This window comes from Struthio camelus, chromosome 5 (genome assembly GCF_040807025.1).
Source record: "Struthio camelus isolate bStrCam1 chromosome 5, bStrCam1.hap1, whole genome shotgun sequence".
NCBI lineage: Eukaryota > Metazoa > Chordata > Aves > Struthioniformes > Struthionidae > Struthio > Struthio camelus.
This window is the reverse complement of record NC_090946.1, coordinates 7,200,496-7,213,566: the sequence shown is the minus strand read 5'-3', so window position 1 is coordinate 7,213,566 and position 13,071 is coordinate 7,200,496. Positions and strand designations below refer to the sequence as shown.

The 13,071-nt window shown below is 42.9% G+C and overlaps 1 protein-coding gene across 1 annotated transcript in view; it reads left to right on the top strand.

Moving 5' to 3' along the window:
* Positions 1 to 13,071, top strand: part of LOC104139318 (acyl-CoA (8-3)-desaturase) — a 40,750-nt gene that overhangs the window by 7,235 nt on the left and 20,444 nt on the right. Inside the window, exons 6-11 of the mRNA XM_068944433.1 lie at positions 1,506 to 1,598; positions 5,325 to 5,483; positions 5,987 to 6,281; positions 6,863 to 6,962; positions 8,117 to 8,249; positions 12,121 to 12,187. The gene's annotated coding sequence lies outside the window, so the exon portion shown is untranslated. The remainder of the gene's footprint in view (positions 1 to 1,505; positions 1,599 to 5,324; positions 5,484 to 5,986; positions 6,282 to 6,862; positions 6,963 to 8,116; positions 8,250 to 12,120; positions 12,188 to 13,071) is intronic.

Sequence of the window (13,071 nt, the reverse complement as noted above, 5' to 3'; positions counted from 1 at the left end):
ACCTAAGGGATGATGATGCAAGTTTCCTGATCCTACAAATAAAGGTGCAAGCTGTGTGGGTGTAGGAAAATGAAAGAGAGGTTCTCAGGGTACTTTTAAATCCTTTTAAAATTAATTTACTTCTGATTGCCCTTATAAACTTTTAAATAAAATGCTGTCAGTAAGAAGCCATGATGTTCTGACAGCTAATGAGGTGAAACACTGCTATTCTGCTATTGTGTATAATTATACACAGGGTTATACACAGGGAAAGGGCTGTTTTGCTCTCTGAGCTTTGGCAGGTCGATCCCATCTAGCCAATGCTAGAACTGTCCTAAGAGCTTTTCAGCCCCCAGCCCTCTCCCCTTGTATAAGGGCTATGACACAAACAGCAGCAGGAGGTCTACTCTGTTATAGCACATTAGGACCTATTTCTCTGGAGAGATGTGAAGGGAAGGCCATGTCCCACTTGTGCTTCTTGGATCTATGCTTCTGCTCAGCCACACGCAAAGAAGCAGGCTGCGTATCTATGTAGAGAGTTATTTCCTTCCTCTGCACAGCTGTTAAGAGGCACAATTACTCTCCACAAGTACATCTCAAGGCAGCGCTTCATTCTACCACTACCAACCTGTTCTAGGGACCTGGCAGTGCATTCGGTACACCCCAGAAAATTGTGCATTCATTTGACGATGGGAGATGGTGTTCTGTTTCATGCTAATTTTTTTTTATTAACCTTTGAGCGTCTGATGAGAACTTGAAACCACAAGAGTAAAAATGTATTAACCTGTAGATTAGAATATTTGAGGGAAGAAGGTAAGGTGGGCTGTATCTAAACTGAGGAAACACTGCAAATCTTTCGGATGATGTGGAGGGAGCTGGTAATGCTGGGAATTCAAGCATAGTCTGCTATTAAAGAGTTGAATCTAACACTATTTTACTTTTTCTTAAGTGGCCTGTTGTTAAGGAGTTGAATGCAGCACTTAGACTTGACTTCTTTTGGTTAAGCTGATGATATGTACGAGTTTAACACCTTGCGCATCTCTAGATGGAATACAATTGCCTCCGTATGTTGTTATCTGCCCCATTTCCATGTGTAACATCATATTAGTTGTCATCAATCTCGTAAGCATTTAAAGGTTTGATTCCATCTACTCTGAAAACCGCTTTTCACCTTGTATTCCTCGTTGACATTTGAGACTGTTTGAGATGAATAGGCTAATGATCTGCTCTGAGTTAAGCAGCAGAGGACACTGGATTAAGTATTAGCAGTCAAAGACTCTCAGCTTTGATTTTCAGTCTCTTAGCAAGTGCAACACGTTACTCTGGTCATGTTGCTAATGGTATCGGTGCTCCATTTATAGTTCTTTTTCTGCAGAATGCAGATAATGAAAGACCAAAATTTAGACTCTGGGCTTTACTTCGTTAGATTGCAGTTCATTTTGAGTTAATCTTTTGAAAAGAAAAAAACAAACACCTGTGTGTGTGTGTGTGTTTTTTTTTTCCTGACCTTCATCAAAATCAACAAGGTTCTGAGCAAAGCAAGAGGTGTGGAAGTCTCATTGAAGGAGACGAAGGCGAACGCTCAGCGCTCTGTTCGGCTCAGCCCAAACGCAAAACAGGTAGGTGATACTACTTTTATCGTGATTACTTGCTGGGACTGTGCCTGAATTGATCTGAACAGGCATACACTACATTGCCTTCAGGGGAGCTACCATTTTTATACCATTTTAGATTGTAGCACCACGTTTGTTAAGGATGCTTAGAGGGAAACACAGTTAAGAAATGTAATTTAGATGTAGTGTGAATACACATTTAAAATTGTCATCTCACTTCAGCAGTTTCCATGTAATTTAACGTCAAATATAATCAACTAATCTTGTAATAAGTTTATGCTAGGTGAGCTATACTTAATGCTAGATTCTCATTTACTAACACAAAACAGTCATGATAATCACAACATTTAGTAATTTCCTAAAGTTGCAGCATCTATAATCATACAAATATGTTCCAATCTTATTTTGGAATTTAAAAGATCAGCTCTCTAGTCCTTGTCTTTATTTTCAAGCTCTCTTGCTCCAATATGATTGAATATAACCTAAAGGCTCACAGAGAAGGCAACAAATAAAGAGAACCTGAAGTAGAGACAGCGAATGTCCTGCTAAGTTTCCAATCCAATCACTCTTTATTTAAGCTCCCCTTTATTTTCTGCTCTATGTCAAGTTAAAATGTATACATGCGTTTATTTTAAAAGCGTGGATGTAGTAATGGTTGGGGACTAATCTCTGCTTGGTGTTCTGGACTCGGATCTCAGGGAAACACTGAATTAACAGTGAATTATGAATTTTTCACAAATGGTCAAGAGCAGAAAAGGTTATAATCTATTGTGAAGTCCAGTGTTAAACACAGATAACTGGAGCCTGCTCACTTGTAATCGAGCAGCATATGATTTATTCCTGCCTCCTTTTCTGCCCTGGCAGACTACAAAATATTAACTTTTTTTTTTTTTTTTTTTTTTTTACCAGTTTGGCACTTAGGGTAAAAAGCCGCTGTGGGTGTAAGAAAGACAAAAGAGTTTAAAGTGGCAGGCTGGATTACAGGGAAAGAATAAATTCTTAGATGTGTAACTTTTTTCTCAGCTTTCTTAACACAAGGTGGTTGTGGTGGTTTTGCAACAACATGACGTGTCCTACCTATTTGCCTGGAGTGTCTTATCTGGCAGGTTTACATTTGCAGATGTCATGTTCCTTAGGATGAGTTAATTGCATCCTCCATTTATTTTAGATTTATAAAATAAAGTGGATGATGAAAAGCTTCCAATTAAAGTTGGATTTAAGCCCCTGCTCCTTAATCTTTTGAAGCAATGGAAAGTAGAAAATCCTTCGAAGTGGAAATACTCTACTTGCAGTTAGCGGTCTCCAAGATATGTTGCATGAAGGATAAAAAAAGAGGGATGGATAGGTGGGGTGAAAGCATGCAAGTCCAATGTTGAGCTCCCAGTCTTCCAGGTCCTGTATGAGCCTTGAGAAGTCTAAATTTTCTAGGCATACCTAGAGCTTGTAAGTCTAAACATTGTCAGTGAATTTTATTTACTGTGCATGGAGACCTGCATGCAGTGTCATACAGACCTTAGGAGTCCAAACCATTATCTTATTTATTCTCTATTAGGTAATGCTTCATTATTGACCACATTCACTAATCTTAAACTACAGATCGTTGCTCTTAGGGTGATGGGAGCTTACTGCTCCTGCTGTGACTGGCTTTCGGATTTTTCTGTTGACAGCTGTTGTTAATTCATCTGACTTCTGTTGGCTCTCTCCTTTCTGCGGAAGAGAGAAAGAACCTTTCCGCTTTGTTCTATATACTTCAGATTAGCGAGCTTCAGATCTGGGTAACGTTCCATGTAGTGGGTCTGAGATCAACAGCTGAAGGAATTGTCACATCTTCGCCTAACACAGTTTGCCTCTCCTGTTTCAGAACTTGCTAACATTGTTCTTTAATTCTTTGCTAACAGCTTAAGCTATCTTAATGAATTGTTGCAGGGTAGGACTGCCAGGAAAAGCTGATGATAACCCCTTGTTATTTACTGGCGACTGCATCTTCCCATCTCTCTAATTCCCCGTTAACCCCTTTTGCCCTATAGCCTGCACTCACTCTGCGCTCAAGGTGAGCTGAACTTGTCCTTTGGGTCGCTGCCTGCTACTTTTCAAGCAATCCTGATCTGGAACTAGCAGCAGAACCTGCCAGCCCCAGAATCTCTAGCTCGTGTGCACACTAAGGCTAAACAGTAACCGTGGCAGTGTGCTCCCTCCAGTGGCAAATGCGTCACAGTGAAAATGAAATGCGTTGTATACCACACACGCCGGGATGCTACTTAAGGTACGCTAAGCTTAGAAAGAAAACAAAACAAAAAATGGAAAAAGTTATAGGAAAGTTATAGGAAAAAGAGGCCAGGGTTAATAATATCAACACAGTTGTCCACAGGATCGCGTTTCTCTGCAGAGAGAAGCATTCTAGGCGCGCTGGGGAGAAAGATTGCTCCTCCTTAGATTTTCGTGCATAAATTCTCGGACCTTTCTTGAGGAGACAATTTTTAGACAATGTGGTGACATAGTTTGCAATGTATCAGTCACCTTATTTTGGAGTGCACTGGATACATTTTACTTCAGTGCTGGAATCAGATTTTTTTCCCCTTATGACTTGAAGACAAATCAACCCTTTTTGTTTGCAAAGGGTTTTGAAAGAAGGGTTTGACTAGATCCAGCTCTGGAGAAAAACTGCTGTTTCTTGCTTTCGCCCTCTAGGGAGAAATGTCTAGGTTTACAATTGACTCCCGTGCAGAAAACTAGTGGGAGAAAGTCTAGAGTAGATCAAAAATGTGATCATCGGAAAGCTGGCAGGGTTGAGAGAGTCGCATCATTTAACTTGGCTATGTTTTAGGAGCGTCGGCTTACTACGTAGAACCTATAAAGAGCTACGTAGCTTGGGGCCCCAAATCACCCTTGCCTCCTGACTGGTATAGTCTGCGATACCTTTATCAGGACTGGTCATACATAGTCTTTGCATTAAACAGTCATTGATTCAAGTCTCTAACTGGTGACCTAGCGTATTCTGTACTTGTTTAGTCTCTTTCTGGCTCAGTACGCCTTGCACCTTTTGCTGTGCAGTGAGGGTTTTGCTGGCAGAGAGTAAAAGGATTCTTATTTCCAGCTTGGGAGGGAGCGGGTTGCAAAGTGGGGAGGCACAGTTTGGGGTGAGGGGTTTTTTTTAGCCATTAGGCTGTTATGCACACCATGAATGGCATCTCTTCCTCTATCCATTACCTAAAATAAGGTGGATTACGTCAGGGCCCTGAGGGCACTAACAGACGGACCCCCCCCCGCCCTGGCCCGTGGGCCTGCCTGGAGGTTACTGGGCTGCGTCTGACCCTGGCTACCTTCACCAGACCTGCTCCTGACCCTGAGCTGTGAATTGACTTCCCACCTTGACCTTGGACTTGCCTCATCACCGCAAACTTGTCTGGTGATGTGGACTCCCGGCTGAACGTCCCTGGGCCTGCCCTGCTCGCCTTGCTTGGAGGCTGTGCGATGGGGCACTGTCGCAAATAGCTGCCAGCATGATTTCCATGGGAGGAATTTATTTGCAATCTGAGTATTTGCAACCGTGATAAAATGCTCTCTTAAAATCTCCAGAACAGTTTAGACTACTGTAGGTGCATCCTTTCTCAAGGAAAAACTCTAGGGAAAAATTAATCTCAGCTTGCCCCCTTGTGGTACTGTCAGGCTGTTTATCCTGGAGCTGGATAAAGCTCTTTTTCTTTCTTCTGCAAATTCCTCTGTTTACTGCAGCGGCTGGAACAGCTCTGGTCAGAACAGACTGCTTAGCTCCTCCTTGGCCTTTCAGGACTTCAGCGGTCGCTCTCAATGCCAGCCAGCATCGTTCAGCTATGACAAAGACAGAATGCAGTTTTGCCCGCTGTTGAGACAGGCTTAACATCCGTGTCCGAGGTAAATGTCCAAGTTCTAGTACTTTTGCATGGAAGTCCCGCGCACTTAACCTGGAAAAGCTAGGCAAAGAAACGTAATGGCAATGGAAATAACATGTTCCCCCCGGGTTACTGCTGTTATCGCTTGTGTTAGGTATTTCTGAAGCATGAAATGCTTCAGCTAACAACATCGAAAGACCTGTTTCTCCAGGACAATGCACAAGCTACAAATGCCACGTGTGCTGGATCTAGAGCCAGCTGCAGCCTGGTGTCGATTAAGGTATCGATTTGTAAGGAGCTTGAAAAAGGAGAAAAGACGAGGTGAAACACTAACTTTGTTTGTGGCTTAATTGATAACAGCAGGCTGTTTGGAAGCTAGGATTAGAAGGGACTTGAAATTCATGGCTTTAAGCCAAAAACTACCTCTTGAGAGCAGTTCCTGTACAGCAAGGAAAACTGTCACCACGTGGAAAATTACACACTGTGAATATCACAATAATGCCTTATTGCACTTCTTTTCTGTAGATGTGTGCTGACTTCTCTGCGTCCTGTCCTTTGAGTGTAATCCCACATTTTTTTCCCACAAATTAAGAGGACAATTCAAGCTTGCTCATAAACTAAAGGACGTGACAGATACCTGCCTACACACCTTACTGCTTGCGAGCCCAAACAAGGCAGATCAGCCTTCTTGCCTCATGCGCTATTATCCTTGCTTTTCACCGTGACACAGAGGAAGGAGCAACCAATGGGCCTTTTTCGTCTAGCATCTACTTTTGGACGTAGCCTTGGATACTAAAAAGAATCTGCCCGCGCCCTCAAGGTATGTCGTTTTTGAGAAAACTAAGTCAGTGACCACAGAAGATGTTCTTGGCTGTCAACCTATGGTGCCCCCTTCTCTGAGGGGAAGACCCAGACCCAGGGTCTGGGTGCCAGGTCAGGGTCCCTGCGTTCCCCTCCGCACCACAAGACTCCTCCAGAAACTCTTCTCCAAGAAGTGGAATACAGGAATGACTCCAGGGCCTCTCACACAAATAGCCTCTTCTTTCAGTCCAGCTTGCAGAAAGGGAAAGGGGCAATCTTAGTCTGACAGTAAAAATCTGTATCTGAAACCGTAGGAGAAAGCAAGACTCAGGAACAAGGTCAGTCTAGCCAGAGTGAATATTTAGTTATTCTGCCCATTTCCAATTACAAATAAATCTACAAGCCAAGATATGACTCTACTCTAACACATGTATTTTGATGAGTGCTAACTAACATAGACTAGTTTCTTGTAACTTTATTATAAATAACTTTATTTATTATTGTTACCCTGTTATTCCTCTAACTGTTGCAAGTTCTGGTTGAAAGTTGTGGGGGTTTTTTATTTGTGTTTTTATTTTTTTTGGTTTTTTTTTCCTGTAGAAAGTTATCCTAGGCCCATTTTACTCGAATTTGAAACGAGATAGAGGCCTTGGTGAGTTCAAATGTTATTGGCTGGAAGGAAGAGAGAGCTGAGAAACAGGTACTTTGTAAATCTCATTTTCTTGGAAAAACTAAGCTAAAAAGCTGAAGGTGTTTGTGACTTACAAGCTGTGATTTGTTTTTCAGATGAAACAGAAAAGGTCAAAAAGGCTAGTCCTTTTCTCTCAGGTCCAGCCAAAGCAGCTAGGTCTGCTGTTTTTGACCTCTTGCTTCCTTGGGACGCTCCCTGCTTCCCCTGTTTGAGTGTCCCTTGCAAAACTGCATGGCTTTAATGTTTGCAAAGCAGACTGAAGGCTCCGACTGGATCGTGGGTTGTGCATCAGCAGATGCAGAAGTGGCTCAGGGCATGAGCAAACAGTCTGACTCTCTGCTCTCCACTTCCCACAGCTAATTGCTTTGTGTAAGCTCTCAGCTTGCAGTGGAAACGGAGGTGAATATTTTAAAAGCTCTATACGGTAAAAGTGCACATGGGGACTTAGCACAAAGTACTTAAGCAGGGCAGCGGCTTGTGACTACTGTGCCTGTCCTTCAGTGCTTGGCTTTCTGCTTCCAGGGTAGATAAAGGTCCTGGCTGAGGAGAGGAGAATAACAGGTAAAGGTTGAGGTGACATGGGCTTGGGTCGTGGCTGGGTCCAAAGCTTCCCTGCAGTGTGATGCTGGCAGGCTACCAATAGCTGGTCTGCTGCAGAAAACTATTGGGAGCATCACAGTGACTGTAGCAGGTGTTTGCTTTCAGGATTGATGTGGTAAAATAGTAATTTATTAACCTGTTTGAAGCTGACTTGTGAATGATGTGGAAATCAAGGATCTTGCTGTCAAATGTAGGTCCTACTTGCCGTGCAGGACAAAGGGACCTTGTTCAGAATATATATAAAATCAGACTGTCAAACTCAAAAATTCAAGTAGTGGAATTAAGTGGAGAGTATAGGGGTTTTTTTAACCCTACAAGTGCCAACTGTATTTTAAGAATTACTTTAAAGTGCTTAAAGTGTATTTAGCCAAACAAACAAACAATGAAAAACAAATGAATTTCTCCTCCCTCTCCTCCCCACAAAAACTTCTCTGACCACTCACTGATTTCTGGGTTCCTCTTATGCACTGAGGTCAAGGTTTCAAGCTTTTTTGAGTAAGCATAAGGCAACACTTATTGTACCTTTTTTGACACTCTCCTCTCTGCTCTGTTCATGAATACAGGATTTCATCTGTTTTTGTGACTGCCAGGAGCTGACCTGTCAAGAAAAGGACCTACAAGTGCAAGGCTGACAATAGCACTAACAAGCACTGATACCACCATTGGAAATGCGTCCGCAGAGGAAAGCAAGCACAGGTCAGTGTCTTGGGATAAATACCAAGGCATTAGAAGTAGCAGAAGTTCTTCAGTCCCCTTCAGATTAGGTTGTGTCTAGTGACTGCCTATGAAAAGAAGGGATGTGGTGTCATAGCCTAGGAGTATGTTGCATCCTTTGCTCGCTCTGTCTGATATCTCTGTGATGGTCTAGTAGTGGTTGGGACTGACTCCGACAGCTGAGGCTAACGGAGCTCATTCCTTTATCTCGATCTGCAGCTCGTGAGGCCTTTGTATGCCTCCTGCGAAGGGAGATGTAATTGCATTATGTCCCTGATGCAGTCCCTTTAGTTTCAAATTAATTTAATTATGTTGCCATCAGCCTTCTGTTCCACAACACTGGGAGGTCTTGCTGTGGAAGGTCATATTTCAAGATCCAGATTTCCCAGGGATAATCCCTGCTGCTGTCAAGCTTTGTTTTATATCTGAAAGGCAGCACTTGCAGCACTGGGCCAGCCAATGTATTGTGAAGCACGCTGCGTTTCTGAAATCGCTGCCTCCTTAGACTTATAATCACGGAACAATCAGTATACAAGCAACCAGTGGCCACCCAGGGCTAAGATTAAATGATTAGTACTCTGCCTGGATTTTCAGAGGTATCTCACAGGCATAGTCCGAGGTCTCTGTTTATCCAGTCAAAGATTAGGAGCAACTAGGTGGTAGGATTTTTCTTTTTCTTAACAGGTCAGCTCCTGGCAGTCACAAAAATAGATGAAATCCTGTATTCATGAACAGAGCGGAGAGAGGAAAAAAAATAGGTGATAGTTGCGTGATATCTTTTTACATCCCTCATGCTGGGGTGGTGTAAAGCGCTTACAAAACATATGTAGTTTCAAAACACAGTCTATTCCCTCCCAAGATTAATCATCCAGGCAGATCGACAGGACACCCAAGGAAAATGCAGTATTAGAATCTAGTGTTTACAGATGCTGAAGGAAAAAGCATTCTATTTGGTTGACCAATGTAATTGGTCCACAAATCCACAGAAAGATCTAGGGTCTGTGCCTCAATGAGCCACTTTCCGTTAGGAAAGGATAGCTCTCGATCCATCAACTGCAAAGGTGTAAAACCATCACGAAAATGACTGTAGGCCAGTGACTGGAGTTCAGTGAAGGACTAACTAAAAACTCTGATATACGTTACATAGGAAGTAATGTGAGTTAGTCCATTAGTCTTCAATCTGTGAATCGATGCTTGCAACCCACAAAGGGGGTGTATAACAAGGGTGTTGGTGAGGCCAACCTGGAGTGTCTTCATGTGCGTGGTGGTGTTCTTCTCCAAATATTTGCAAGGAAGCTCAGTGTCCCTTCTCTGTACATGGCCAGGGTCGAATTCACCCATTTTGAAGCATACCAGAGCAGAACTGCATACAGTTTCCCAAGTTCAGTAATAAGGATGGTCTGCGTGGTGTATTCCTGTCGGTGTGGTACGAGCTCCTTAGAGGATTTGAAAATGGCAGTACCGAGTTTCTGTGAAATAGCATAGTATGAAATATATTAAGGGAATGAGGAGAGAGGTAGTTTTGATTTAGGGATATATTTGTTAGAAAAACTGATGAAACACAGATCAAGACTTGAGCTGTGTGTCAGAACTTGAGGTCACCCCTGCTACACAATCGCGTAGTGAAAACTGAAGAAAGATGGGAGAAGAACTGGCGATTCCTTTAGAAAGGTGATTGTATGGCGACTTTTGTTGGAACCATGTGAGTTCTTCAAGGCCTTACGATACAGGTGAAGTGTGTGTGGTGATTATTTTCAAGTTTGGAGTAACAGAATTAGCGGAGAGGTTGTTAGGTACCTAACTTTGTGAAGAAGATGGATAACTTGAGGCAGCCTTCTTCTCTGTAGGAGTGAAAGGTATTCTCCAAAAGAGGCAGGGAGTGAAAAACCTGTTTTCTCATGCTTATCAGATTGTCATCTAGATTTTCCCAGGATAATATTCTGACCTCCCTACTCATGCTTTAATAACATGATTCTTCAATAATCACATCCTTTCTATTGACTGGAGGTATGGAAATCTAAGCTTGGAGTCTCTCCCAACAGTGCAGTGCCCTTCTTAGGATATAGCTCCTAGCCCTGCTTTCTCAGCCTCGTGTGTTCCAAAAGGTATATTAGAAAGCTTGCTTGATTTCACCTATTTATTGTCCATGTTTACAGCCATTTGCAAAATGAGGACAGAATGGCCCTAGACAAATCGATTTAATAACTCTGATTCCACTTGTAGACCAACCTTAGTGCCTCGGTTCCCTTAGATCATGGCTCACAATTCTCATTTCAGCTCTCAAACTATCACCAGGGGTACTTCCTGCAAACTTAGTTTTTCCCCGTTTCTCCTTTGTCTTACCGTGTGACACACCCACAAATCAAGATACGCTGAATAAACTCCTATAAACAGTTTCTCTTTGCTGCCTCCATTGACTTGTAATTTGTAAAAGCTGAAGTAAAACTTAATTGGGAGCAGTTAAACTCCTGCACTTGTGCCAATTTTTCTTTCAACAAAGCAGGTCAGCTTTAAATGAAGAGCATGAAATAATCTTCTGACAAAAATATAAAAGCATGAAATAATCTTCTGATAACAGTAGTCCTGAGACTATTGACTTAGACTTTGAACAATTATGTATGTAAATCAAAAGATTAGATTCTTGAGCCAGCTGGTGCTGATGACATCCATAAAAGACCGCACAGTTGATCCTTGGAGGCTATGCAAGGATTGTGCAAGCAAATACATAAGTATTTGTCATGATTTATGAATGCTTGTTCTGACACCGGTTTGAGACCTGTCAATCTTTCATCCCATGTTCCTAATATGTTAGGTGGTAAACCACAGGGGTTTGGAATACGGAGCTAAGCCTAAACTGTGCCTAAAGCGGCTTATGCTTGAAGTTCATCCTAAGGGTCCTGGCAGCACATCCATCAAATTAAAACTTTTACCACAATAGGTATGGAACTAATTATAAACACAGTCTAATAGGAGCTATAGCTGTTGTATTACTGATTCTCATAATAAATTCTATTTACTGTCTGCCATCCCTACATGTTCGGTTGCTTTTGCAAAATACCTTTCTATGCTGGTGGTGGTTCAACTAATTTCCTGAACATTTAGCTTTGAGGTGATTCCCTCGATGCACTTCACACTTCTGAGATGCTACAGTGGTTACACTCCATGTTTTCAAGCGTTTCTTGGCATCAAAAGAGCTTGGATCTGAAGCAAAAGCTATATAGGTCTTAATTCTTTTAACCTTCAAAGAATACATAGATGACTGGGTCATGGTCAGAATTCAGGTTCTTATATATGTGTATATATATATGTATATATATATATCTCCTTAAACGTCAACCTATGTTGAAAAATTTCTGACCTTAACTGAAAAACATGCAAGTGCTTGTTTTGTCCCTGAGCACAGGTGACAACGTGTGACCGTTTCCTGCTCTTGTATGAGGATGTTTCTAATATAATAATCCTCTAAAAGGAGCCATTGCAATTCAAAATTCATTTATCTTTTTTTCTTAATGTATTTTGAAAAACCAATATAAGTGAATTGTTATCTGATTTTTGTGTGCCAGGGCGCACTACACTTGGACTGTAAAGGAACAAAATATAGAACATAAGGAACACTAAACATTATTATAATTATCAACATGTAAGAATCTTTCCGAAGAGGTATAGACTATTATTACACATTCTCAAAGGCACAGATAAGGGTGATTTGTGACTTCTTTTCTTTACTTCTCCAAATGCAATTGTGTGCCAAAATCTCAGTTAACCCAATAAATTGTGTTTGGCAAGTAATAACAATTTGCATAGTTTGACTAACACAGTAGCTAACTTCCTGTTTCTGCTTCTCTCTACCTAGTGGGGAAACAGATGGAAGAAGATCCAAAAAGATGAGTCGTGGTGAAATATGGATCCAATCCCCTCAGGTAAACCGAGGCAATCAGATAAACTAGTAGGTGCTAGGCGCATGTTGTGCAAGAAACCGGTCCAGCTACAAAATACTGTTCCTCCCTTTTAATCTTGTTAATCACAGAACGGTTGAGGTTGGCAGGGACCTAGGGAGGTCGGATCTCCCTAGTCCAACCTCCCTGCTCAAGCAGGGTCCTCTACAGCATATTACCCAGGACTGCATCCAGACGGGTTTTGAATGTCTCCAGCGAAGGAGACTCCACCACCTCTCTGGGCAACCTCTTCCAGTGCTCGCTCACCCTCACAGTCAAGAAGTTTTTCCTCAGGTTCAGGTGGACCTGCCTGTGCTTCAGTTTGTGCCCGTGGCCTCTTGTCCTGTCACTGGGCACCACGGAGAAGAGACCGGCCTCATCCTCTCGACACCCCCCCACCACCACCACCCTTCAGATACTTGCACACATTGATGAGATCGCCTCTCAGTCTTCTCTTCTCCAGGCTGAACAGGCCCAGCTCTCGCAGCCTTTCTGCAGAGGAGAGATGCTCCAGCCCTCTAATCATCTTGGTAGCCCTCCGCTGGACTCTCTCCAGTAGTGCCATGTCTCTCTTGTCCTGGGGAGCCCACAACTGCACCCAGGACTCCAGGGGAGGCCTCCTCCCCAGGGCTGAGGAGAGGGGCAGCATCACCTCCCTCCACCTGCTGGCAACACTCTTCCTCAGGCACCCCACGATCCCATTGGCCTCCTTGGCCACAAGGCCACATTGCTGCCTCATGCTTCACTTGTTGCCCACCAGCACTCCCAGGTCCTTCTCGGCAGAGCTGCTTGCCAGCAGGTCAACCCCCAGCCTGTCCTGCTGCCTGGCCTTCTTCCTCCCGAGGTGCAGCACCTTGTGCTTGCCTATG